The following is a 10753-nucleotide window of genomic DNA, read 5'->3' on the forward strand; positions in this document are numbered from 1 at the left end:
TTTATTCACACATAAAGAATTCAATCTACTGATTTTGGACAATCTGTGGCGTTGATCGCACATAATTCAATCTCAATTCAATTTCATTACCCTCTCTTGCCAAGGGGTCTTTACCCATCTCCTGCAATGGACCGGACAATAAAAAGGTGTAGAAAAATGTCCCTAGGGACGGTTCCACTTTTCACACGGTGCTTTCAAATAATACACTTTGGCAAGCTGGTACGGTTGACGTTCTCGGGTGGAATCGATTATTTTAGCCGGTAGAGAAATGTTGATGCCAAAACTGAGCCCAAATATGCTGAAATGGTGCTATGAAAAGTCGATACAGCCGGTGGAGATGATTTTTTTTATAACTTAAAAGCAGGAAAATCAACTTGAATGTTTCGTAAAAGAACCTTGAAAGGTATTTTCGATGACATCAAGCAATGATGGCATTTTAAGAATAGAAATAATTGTTTTAAAATAATTTGTACTACATTCGTGACGATTCGGTGCTTCTTATCTTTTGTGAATTTCCCAAATCTACTATTTTTCAAAATATGGCAAATAAATTTGTATGAAATTTAGGCATAAAACCAAATGGAGGTATAAAACCAACAAAAATGTTTCAAAAATCTAATTTCAAAATATTGTTCTATGTAGTGCAGAACGAGAATATTTTCTAGGATAAAGACACAAACGAGTAGTCATTTAGCAGAAATTAAATATCAGAAAAACATGATTTTCTGATTTAGTTGTTTTTGATCTATGCTATGAGAAATTACAGAAAATAATGTCACTTAGCCTATCAGTTCTTCGACAGTAAGGCCTCAAGCAATAGTGATTCTCATGATTTCAAACATTATTTTCTAAATAAAGTCGAGACTCAAGAATGTTCTTAGTAAATATTACAGGTCATTGAATTAAATCAATGTGCTACGTTTTAACCTACATGTATTTTATTTTTATTTATAGAGCTGTGTCATTTGGTTGTTATATTAAAATATATATGTTTTTAATAATAGAAGATAATCTTGTAAAATAATTGTTGCTGTGCCTCATCTGCAAAAACCCGTGAGCTGCAATTTTAATGCTTTTTATTCCCTATTCTACAGCTTACGTAAGCACAAAAAATATTCTTGAAAAGTATCCTATGAAAGTTGCATGTGTTTCTACACTCCCTCTTTGGAACCAATAGCTGAACACCTTCTTCCCATCGTACGCAAAGGAGATGATGGCAACAATCTTTGACTTTGATTATCATAAATCACAATTAAAACTTTATTTAAACCCAAAACCAAACGGCACACCGAGGATCGTACCCAATTTCCTTCTCTTTCATTTTCGTTCCGTTTTCGTAACGGACTGCTCTCGGCTCTCCTTCTAAACACGATCTAAAACACACATTTTAAACGCTGCGAGTCGTATACGCTCGATCGACAACATTTCACAGACACGCCAGAACACATGGAGCAGAAACCTTGAGAGGGGTAGAGTAGAAGCATAACCCCGATCGGGGAAGGTTCTTATGGGCTGGGCGCACCATAACCCGAAAACAAACAACGACAGAAATGTACAGTCACACACACACTCACACGACAGCTCATCGAATGTGCTCCGCTTCAGTTTTCGGGATGAAATATTGTTTATCTAATTGTTTACATTCTGATAGTGCTTTATAAACCTTCGAAATAGACGTGCGTTTAGGTGGGAACAACAAACTGTTGCCGCCCCGCTTCGGTTGAATGGCCTCTGGCGGCAATGTTTTTGGGGCCATTTTTCGGTGTTCGACTGGCTGTCGATCGTATGTTAGTACCGGAGCGTCGCTGCCGGTAAACATCTCTTCCGGGCGGATTATCAAACGTTTCCATCGTCAGTCGGCTAAACATTGCATGGAGATACGTACCGCCGCCGCGATCGATCGAGCAAGGGCGTTGTCTCTGCTGGCTGCTTGCCCGCTCGAAGTGTTCATTTGTCCCCGGAAGCAACACGGATCACGGACGGGGTCACGAGGTTAATGCGATAAGCGAAGCGGCATGTTTTGGGTAGCGTATGTAGTTCCCCGATAAGAATGGATCGAAAAGGTTACACACGATGAAGGTTTGAGTGCAAAGCCGTTTTACTCGATTATTAGAAGCTAATTGAAAACGATGGACCTTGAAGATGGTTAAATAAAAGATTGTTTGTGTTTTTTTTAAATTCTAAGAAAATAATCATACACGTGTCACCAAGTTATCACCATGTTTTGCTGTTACTCCTTTTGCGCTTTATTTTGCTATTACGCATTACCCTTTACCAGCGCATCAAATTGGACGTATGCTTGGTGATGGATATCAAGCAGAGTGGCGCAGTGGAAGCGTGCTGGGCCCATAACCCAGAGGTCCGTAGATCGAAACTACGCTCTGCTAAGCCTGTGAGAAGAACACAAAATAGTATTTTTATACAGGAGGTGGAGTAGTAATACACATGGTGAACAATTTACATATTTACATATAACATAGATAAAATACGATTGTTTCAGTAACTGAGTAAATAAAGTAAGGTTTTAGCATTTCTTATTTGCATAATCACATGTATTGTGTGATTAATTATGAAGATTTTTCGTATATTGAAAATATTTCATAATATTATCGTTTACTGCATGCTTTGTTATATTTGTTTTAGTTTCCTTTAAGTTTTCTAAAAACGTTTTATTTACTTTTTATTTTTTAATTTATGTTTTTTGCACCATTTATGTTTAATCAATACTTCAAATAGATTTGCAACATTTACATTAGTTTATTTCCTTTCTGTAACAGTTTTTTTAAATAATATGTTCTAATTTATCAATCTATTATAATATGTTTTATCCTTGTCACTTATTATATATAAACCTTTCCAAACCAAACATGAATTCCCGTTTATACATACACTCCTTTAAACAAACAACGCCCTTGTTAAGAGAGCTTGTTACACCCTCTACGAAAGCCTTAAAATAAAAATAAAAATAAAAGACAATTCTGAGCAGCATCCCTTGATTGAATGATTTTCCCAGAACGTTCCAGGTGTATTTTGTCATTTTAATTTATTTTCCCCTTCTTATGCTAACCAAACAAACGTCACAATCGTCGTCTCTACCAGCATTTCCTAACGGAAGGAATAGCCGAAGAACTAAAAACACCTGGAATCCTATCGCTTCTATCATCGCCGAAGCCAGTGGGAGTGTTTCGTGTTATCCCTTTGACTAACAATGCCCAGAGAAACGCGGGCTGAGATATAGTGGGATAATGGAATGATCGGTCAATTGCTTATTTGCCTTATGTCCTTTCAATTTCAATCCCTGTTCGTCCTTTAACTCAAGCTTTTGTCACAAAAAAACGGAGCAAAACGATGGGCGACTCGTTGTGTCCTTTTGGTTTGGTTCTTTTCAAAATTATCACATTATGGTTATTCACGGTTACGGGCAGACGATGCAGACGGCGACGTGATTCACCTGGACCTTGACTACCTGCTCCCTGTTGGGTTTGGAGTCAAAATATTTTGATGAATTCCATAACGGGCAAGGACACACGCTGTACGAGGACGTACCCACCACTACCAATCAATCATTTTACCTTTTTTCCGCTGGGACTGTCTAGGGGTGCGCACGACAAGCTACAACCACAACACAACAACAGCGTTAAAAGGGCTCGTCTCTCTGCACGCCGTGCTCTTTCGCCCGGTGTGTATAAAAATGGTAATACACGAACGTTCAATTTTTAACTTTCCACCTTTTGCTTGAGCTTACTGGGTAAAGCATGGAAATATGGCAAAAACACACGCATACGAACACCTTTTTTGTCTTTTTTTTCCTTTTCGTCCTCCCCCATTGACCCGTTTGACTCACAGACTGCCTGATGAGCCGCTCGAGCAACTCTTTTTCGATCGATCGAGAAGGCGGTCCAATCTCGACGTACGCTGCGATGCCTGCACTGATGTGCTCATCCTTTCCACTCGAAGCGGTCTAATGGGTGGTGTTGCCAATGGAAACAAGCGAGGTCAAGCAAGCGCGCGAACGCATCAATCGCCCGGTGCGGTGCGGTTTGTGCGTTGTTGCGAACAAAAGAATCATTAAGTGCTTTATTGAGATGAAAAGCAACGGCGCTCACGCTGTTTGGAGGCACGGACTGTTGTTCCGCGCAACGTTTTAAATGCATTCAATTAGGGAGGCAGCAGTTTGCCGAGTGTGAAAGGACCTGTCGATGACGAAGGCACGGACCGTGCGCGCTGGAGGAAAAAGGGCAGCTTCACAAATTAGATACCGGGAATGAGGTGTGGACCTCCTTCAGCCTCTCGCTGTCTTTCTCTCTCTCGGTCGGTGAGAAAATATCAGTAAAAGTAAAGGAAAGGAAAAAATAAGCACCACGCAGGCGAACTGTTTTGATGAAGCCGCCCAGCCTTTGTTGATGGGGTCAGATGTCAAAAAAGTGCACATTTGTGATGCGACGGCGTCGGAAAGGGGTCGGCACAGATTTGGGGAAGCTTCAGCGCTAGCTAGGCTGGCTTTAAGGAAGGAAATGGAGAGCGTAGAAACGGCTTGCACGAGCAAATATAATAAATGATGCCGAAAGGTGACAGGTGATGCTGCTCGAATGTGAGTGGATAAGGAAGAACCGGTAACGTTACAAATTGTTTAGAATGTTGCTGCGCAGTGGAGAGTAGAGTGAGCTCTTTACAGGGTCTAGTCTTGCATTACATATGTTACGTGGTGTGATATTACTTGTTATCTTTGGTTCAAGCTTTAAATAACAAAAAACATAGGCTTGATTGAAAATCCAGTACTTGTGGATTGGTAATTAGGATCAACACGTTTGAACAAATTTTTCGAGTAATCTAACATTGAAAATTTAGATTTATCAATGCTAGTTGTCTAGAAAACTCTTGGAATTAGGAATAAATAGTGTTTAAGATGCTTATTTTTGGCAGATAATTATTGTTATGAGCATTATGAAACATCCTCAGATGTTAAGGAATCTCAAACGGATTTCGACTAGACACGTATCGAGAAATTGGACTACAAAGTTATGTTTTCTATACACGATTCAGCAAAACGAGCAATAAGATCCGATTTCAAGAAAAAAAAACATTTCATTACCGCCATATAATGAAGTTAAGCTGTATCTCCTACATTTTAAAGGTACTATACTTGCAAGTTGTTCTTGGAGAGTGCTTCAGATGACTTTTCATACATACAGCCTAACAGTTCCATGAGAGATCATAATCATGGGGTCCATATTCTTGGGATTTCTTCAGCTAAATACTCCTGACTATTGGAATATGTAGATGTTGTTGAAGATTCGAACATTGTAGCGAAAAATTTATGAATTCAAACAGGAATGGAAGAACTCCCGACGATTGTTTATTTGTGATTATTTTGGTCGCTTATCACAAACAGCATAAAGATAAAAGTATTTGTTAATATCAGTAACTCTTCCTATCAGTATTCTTCTAGGACAACTCTTGTAGGACATCAATACAAATTATTCGCTTTTGAATGGGTTTAACGGGCAAGCAATCAATCACAATTAAGATCTGCTTTGTTCGAGTTTGTGTGAGTGTCGTTTTGTTAATTTGCAATCTTTCAAATTACTTACAGTACATTCAACACTTTCCATTGGGATTTCTCTAGCATTTTCAAACTCCTCTAGATATGTCTGCCTATCTGAAACTACCGATGCTGTAACTTGAAGCTTACCAAGATCTGCGAAATACCGGCGAAAGTATAAATTACCACATTTTCCACCATAGTCAAGCAAAGGATGAGGTAGATGATGGAGTATCGGAAATCGGAAAACATATGCCACTGTACACCGTATAAAGCTCCGTGTGTATGTGCGTTGATTGTCTTCGCATAGCTAAAGCCGTAATGGACTCCCCGCGGAGGGAACCCCAAGAGTCACCGAGAGTGTGGTCGATGAAGTCAAACCAATGCGCAACATATTTCATTTTCCACTAGAACTGCCATCTGTTTATCGCCTTTCGGCTTTTCCCTATCCACCGGTGCAGGGAATCCTTTTGCTAGCATATTCCAGACTATAGGTTTGTGTGTATCTGTGTGCGAGAGCGTTTGTACATTAAGTTGTGGTGATCGCTCATGAACTCCCAAGTCTATTCCGTACTTCCTCCTGCTCTCCGTCATTGCGTCTTATGATTTGTGTGATAAATGTGTGCATATTAAAGTGTATCAAATTCAAATATGTCTCCCTTCGTCCGCGTGTGTTGCCTGGAGAGCACGACTGGCAATGCTTAAAACGACGGTCCCCAGGCATCAGGCGCCCGGTGCGACCCACCAACTAGGAAGGTAGTGTTGAAAGATGTACGTGTGTTTGTGTGTCTTCTTCGCATCTTTGCACTGGAATTCCGACGACATCTTGGGTGGCACGTGTAACGTCCCGGTATCGTAATCCTTTACATCGAGCGGAACTGAAAGCGGAAGCCTATGCTATCATCACCATGGGAACGCAATGCTTCTTCTGTCACTCTTTCTTGCGACCCTTTGTTTCGAATCGCGTAGCCCGAGTGTAAGCGGTGCGCCCGCAAAAACCGGAACCACCAACACTGACAGAGTTCGCCAAACGTTTCCCCCCGAAACACACACACACACACTTCTGGCAACCCGTTGACAAAGACGTTTCTCAGCTGGCACAAAAAAACCCTACCCACCCGAGCAAGTGCATGTCCGGGAGTACATTACTTCGGAGGAGTATATCCTTTCTGCTTCCCGGGACTGCACAGTGGGCAGGCAAATTCCGACTGAAGGGCACCGCAGGGAAGTGAACCGTAAGCGGGCAGGGTTAAAATATGGGAAATTTATGATCTTGCAAAAATGATTATACGCTAGAAAACAGCAGGTAAGCTCAGTACAGGATCGTTTTGAGGGTGCTGGCTGCCACACCATGGGAGGTTTCCTTACCAGGATCCAACACCAGACCTGGCTCGCTTAAGACGCACGTCCGCAAGCGGGACGCACACAACTGTTGGGGAACTGTCGTCGCATCTTCTTCCAGGGATTTGCCCGATGACGTCGCATGCATAATACCTCAGGTCCCGGGTCCGATGACATCTTCCTCTGGAGGAACATAGGAGCGAGCTAGCGAGAGCCATAAATAAGCAACTGCGAGGTTTAGCGTTGCCTAACGCAAGACCAAAACCTCTTGTAATGGCGACAAAAAAAAAGAATGGGAAGAACAGTGTCAGCGTTTCGGTGAAAGTTGCGTCTAGCTGACAGATGCAATGCAAACCTAACGCTGCCGAGCAGCTTTGTTTTCTTGCAGTTTTAGGATTTGATAAACGACAGCGCCTTACAGAGCAAGAAGTTGCAACGCAATGGTTCAATGCCATACAGGTACAGAGGAAGCCACCGCTAGAACGGTTTAATCGAGCGAGGTTTGGTTCGTTTTCGCCCCGAAAGGTGAAAAACGATGACATCTCAATGGGTTTGAGTGTGTGTGTGTGTCTGTGTGTGCAAGTGAATGGTCTTCTTCCATCCTTTCAGGCAAGCGTATGCAGTAAATAGTAAACATTTTCGGTGTGCTTAATTGAGTGCATTGTCTTATTGTGAAGAGGGAATGATGCTGTCAAGTTGCTGTCAGAAGCTTTCGTTCGTTTGTGAAGCGACTGAAATGGTGTGTCTAGTTTGCATTAGCTTTAAAGCTTGGAGATACGAGGTGACAAGTTGTGACGTAAATTAATCGAATTGGTCCCACTTGTTTCGTCCATGCATAATAAGTCAAAGGAGACTTTCAGAAGTTGTTTGGTTAGTAATAAAGCATTCTTTAGCTTACTTTGATTGGAGATTTGTAATATCTTTTGCATAATTGGTCCTTTAAAGTAGACATTTATGGCAATGTACTTGCAGTGTCTTCTTTAAACATGGTTCGTATAGTGTTTATTAATTTGCTCCTTGGAAGCATATTTGATAAAAACTTTCAAATGAAACATGTTATTATAATCGTATCTATTAGCTTATAAGTATTAAACACGAAAGCTTTTGTACATCAAAATGATTGAAACTGAAACAAATTCTCGGTCTTTAATCAACATGTATAATCAACCTTGAAGGTTTATGACAAATCATAGATGAAAGATTTTATCTGCTAAATGGCAAACAAAAATAGATCGCATAAACATTTACTTCAATCTTCAAAGTTGTGTTTCTTCTACTTCCTGATTATCTCTGCTCTATAACCGTTGTAATAATTGATCAAAGCTTGTCTGAATTCTTTCAGTAATACTACAATAACTAGATGTATCAACATGGATAATTCAGTATTAAACTTAAACAATTTATTCATTATGTAGCATTAGGCAATTTAACATGAATTTTGCAATGCTACGACAGATGTAACCTAGAGGTAAACCCGGTATTCAGGTTGAGATCTTTCCCAAGTTCATTTGTACATGTTTAAATGATGTGTTTCGTTGCGCAACTTGGAAGACCTATAATCTAATTAAGGTTATAACGACACAAAAGGTTAAACTCGTGGACAAACAATTCCATTTCGGCTCATCGGACAAATTGAAGTGGAAAGGACAAGATTAGGTTTACTTTGCGTTATTTTTTTTAACTCCTACATAGTAGCATGTTTTTCAACCCTCCTTAACCGAACTAAAACAAATGCAAAAAAAAAAAATCCTTCCTACCTTTCCCGTTTTTGCTCAATTAATCATTACAACCTTTCTCGTCGTGTAAAAAGTCAAGAAACAGTATGTTCCAAAAAGTAGATTTGACTGCTCATTACAATCATCTTCACTTACAGCAGACAATCTGTTATCGCACACCCTTGTTTAACGTCGTCATAATGATGATTGGATTTTTCATCCCTTCAGTGGTTTGAGCTGCTCGCTGGCGAATGTATTGCCAAGTGTATTTCAGCTACACTGGAACTGGATGATAAAAAATGGCTAACGAAATGGCTGAGGCAAAGCAAATAACAAACGTGGCAGCTCTTTGACATTCACAATATTTTTTTAAAGGCATCACTGAAACCCTTACTTAAGAGGACATCTACAACAGGCTCGCTTTGCTATACATTTCAAAGTTATCTGTTAATTTTTTGTTGCTCTCAAATTGGAAAAAAACAAGAACATACAATGCTAAAGGCACGGAGCTGCGGTAAATCCTTGGCCTCGAATCTTTTAGATCATTAATTTCCCCGTTGACTGACTGTCGGAGTTGATTTTCCGGATTCGGAAATTTCGGTGACCGTACCGTGCTCCCGTTCCGGTCGGCCGGAAAGGAAGTGAAAATGTGTCGTATTCCCAGCACAAAACGTGGCAGCCAGGTGTAGGCGTCGATTCCGGCTGGGTGGAGCAGAACGCTTCGTCCTTCACTTTGTCCCGGCTGAAACACGTCAAGGAGAGGACTAATTTTTTACGATTATCCTCAAGCTTGCCGGTATCTAAAGCTTACAGTGTCGTCAATTTCTTCTTGAAGATAATGCCAGCAAATAGATGACGCAAGACAAGGTGTGTCCGCTGGTGGGTTGGAACACGTTGGAAAGCTTGAATGATGATTTAAACAACAGAGCGCGACGTGCTGAATGAATGAAAAAAGAAGAAAAAAAAACACAGCGAAAACCAACGAAATGAAAATAAACGTGGAAAATCTTGATGGCAGAAAATGATGGAAGGATTTTCAAGGTTTCTTTTGTTTTAAGTCTTTCGTCTCTTTTTGTGTCTTCAATTAGGGATTTGTTTCATGGTAAGCACGTGCCTTATTTAGCAGTGGTTTCTTTTTTTGTGACTTTCTTGGCGTATCATTTTGCTGATCCGTGATTAGTCCATAAGCAAATGAGCAGTTCTAAGCGAGGAGATGAAATCGACCATACCATTCATAGATTTTGTATTTTGTGTTTTACATTTTGTTTTTAAATAATTTATTTTTTCTATCGTTTTGTCTTGATTCTTTCATTTACTTTTGCTTTTTATCAATCTGTTAGTTATATTGTTATGTTTTTGTATATTTTTTTTATTTTGTTTCAATCGATAACTTTAGTTTCTTTTTTGTTTTTGAATTATTGCGCTTTAACAAGACGTTTTTTTTAACAGTTTGTTGTCAACATGTTTTTAATTTTGTTTTCTTCTGTCCAGTTTTGTTATGTTCACCCTTTTGTCTAATTTATCCCTTTTCCCTGTTTGTTTCTACCTGATGCTTTTCCCGTGTTCTCCTTTTATCTTATTTCTCTTTTACTTAATTCCACAATTTTAAACAAATTTTTCATTTTACCTATTCGAAAAATATGATTTACACATCTGGCACTTCATTTATCATCTTTAAAAAAACAAACAAGCAAAGTGTTTTTTCACCATCCCCTTTAATGTAAAACCACAGTGAAAAAAAAGAAACAACATTTTAGCTTCTGCAATAATCCAAACGTTCACGCGGTAATTTACGGTGATCATTTCTTTGACACAACGCTCAACCTCCTCGACACCCCACCCCCCTTGCTTTCTGTGGTGGATGATTGGGCTTAATTTTGATTGATCACCCGTTCGTATGTCACCTTTCCTAGCACGTTCCAGTAACGCTCCGTGTAGTGCAGTAGCAAAGGGGGAAATAGAAAAGAATGGAATGGACCCATAATTACCGTTCTAAGACGAATTTTCCCGTGTCGCTTTTTTGTACCCGTCGTTTCTAGACCTAGACCTAGACGTTTCCTATCGGTAGTGGCACGTAATTTTCGGCAAAAGGTGAAAGTGAAAATTGACGATAAGTGTAAGGAGCGAAGAAAAGACCGTGTCGCTTTGGGAACAA

At 39.9% G+C, this 10753-nt stretch overlaps 1 non-coding gene across 1 annotated transcript; it reads left to right on the plus strand.

Moving 5' to 3' along the window:
* Window positions 1-2315: 2315 nt before the first annotated feature.
* On the plus strand, window positions 2316-2387 carry Trnam-cau (transfer RNA methionine (anticodon CAU)). Its single transcript has one exon. It is a non-coding gene; the product is annotated as a tRNA-Met (tRNA).
* Window positions 2388-10753: the final 8366 nt, after the last annotated feature.

The sequence above is a fragment of the Anopheles gambiae genome, chromosome 3, assembly GCF_943734735.2.
Source record: "Anopheles gambiae chromosome 3, idAnoGambNW_F1_1, whole genome shotgun sequence".
NCBI lineage: Eukaryota > Metazoa > Arthropoda > Insecta > Diptera > Culicidae > Anopheles > Anopheles gambiae.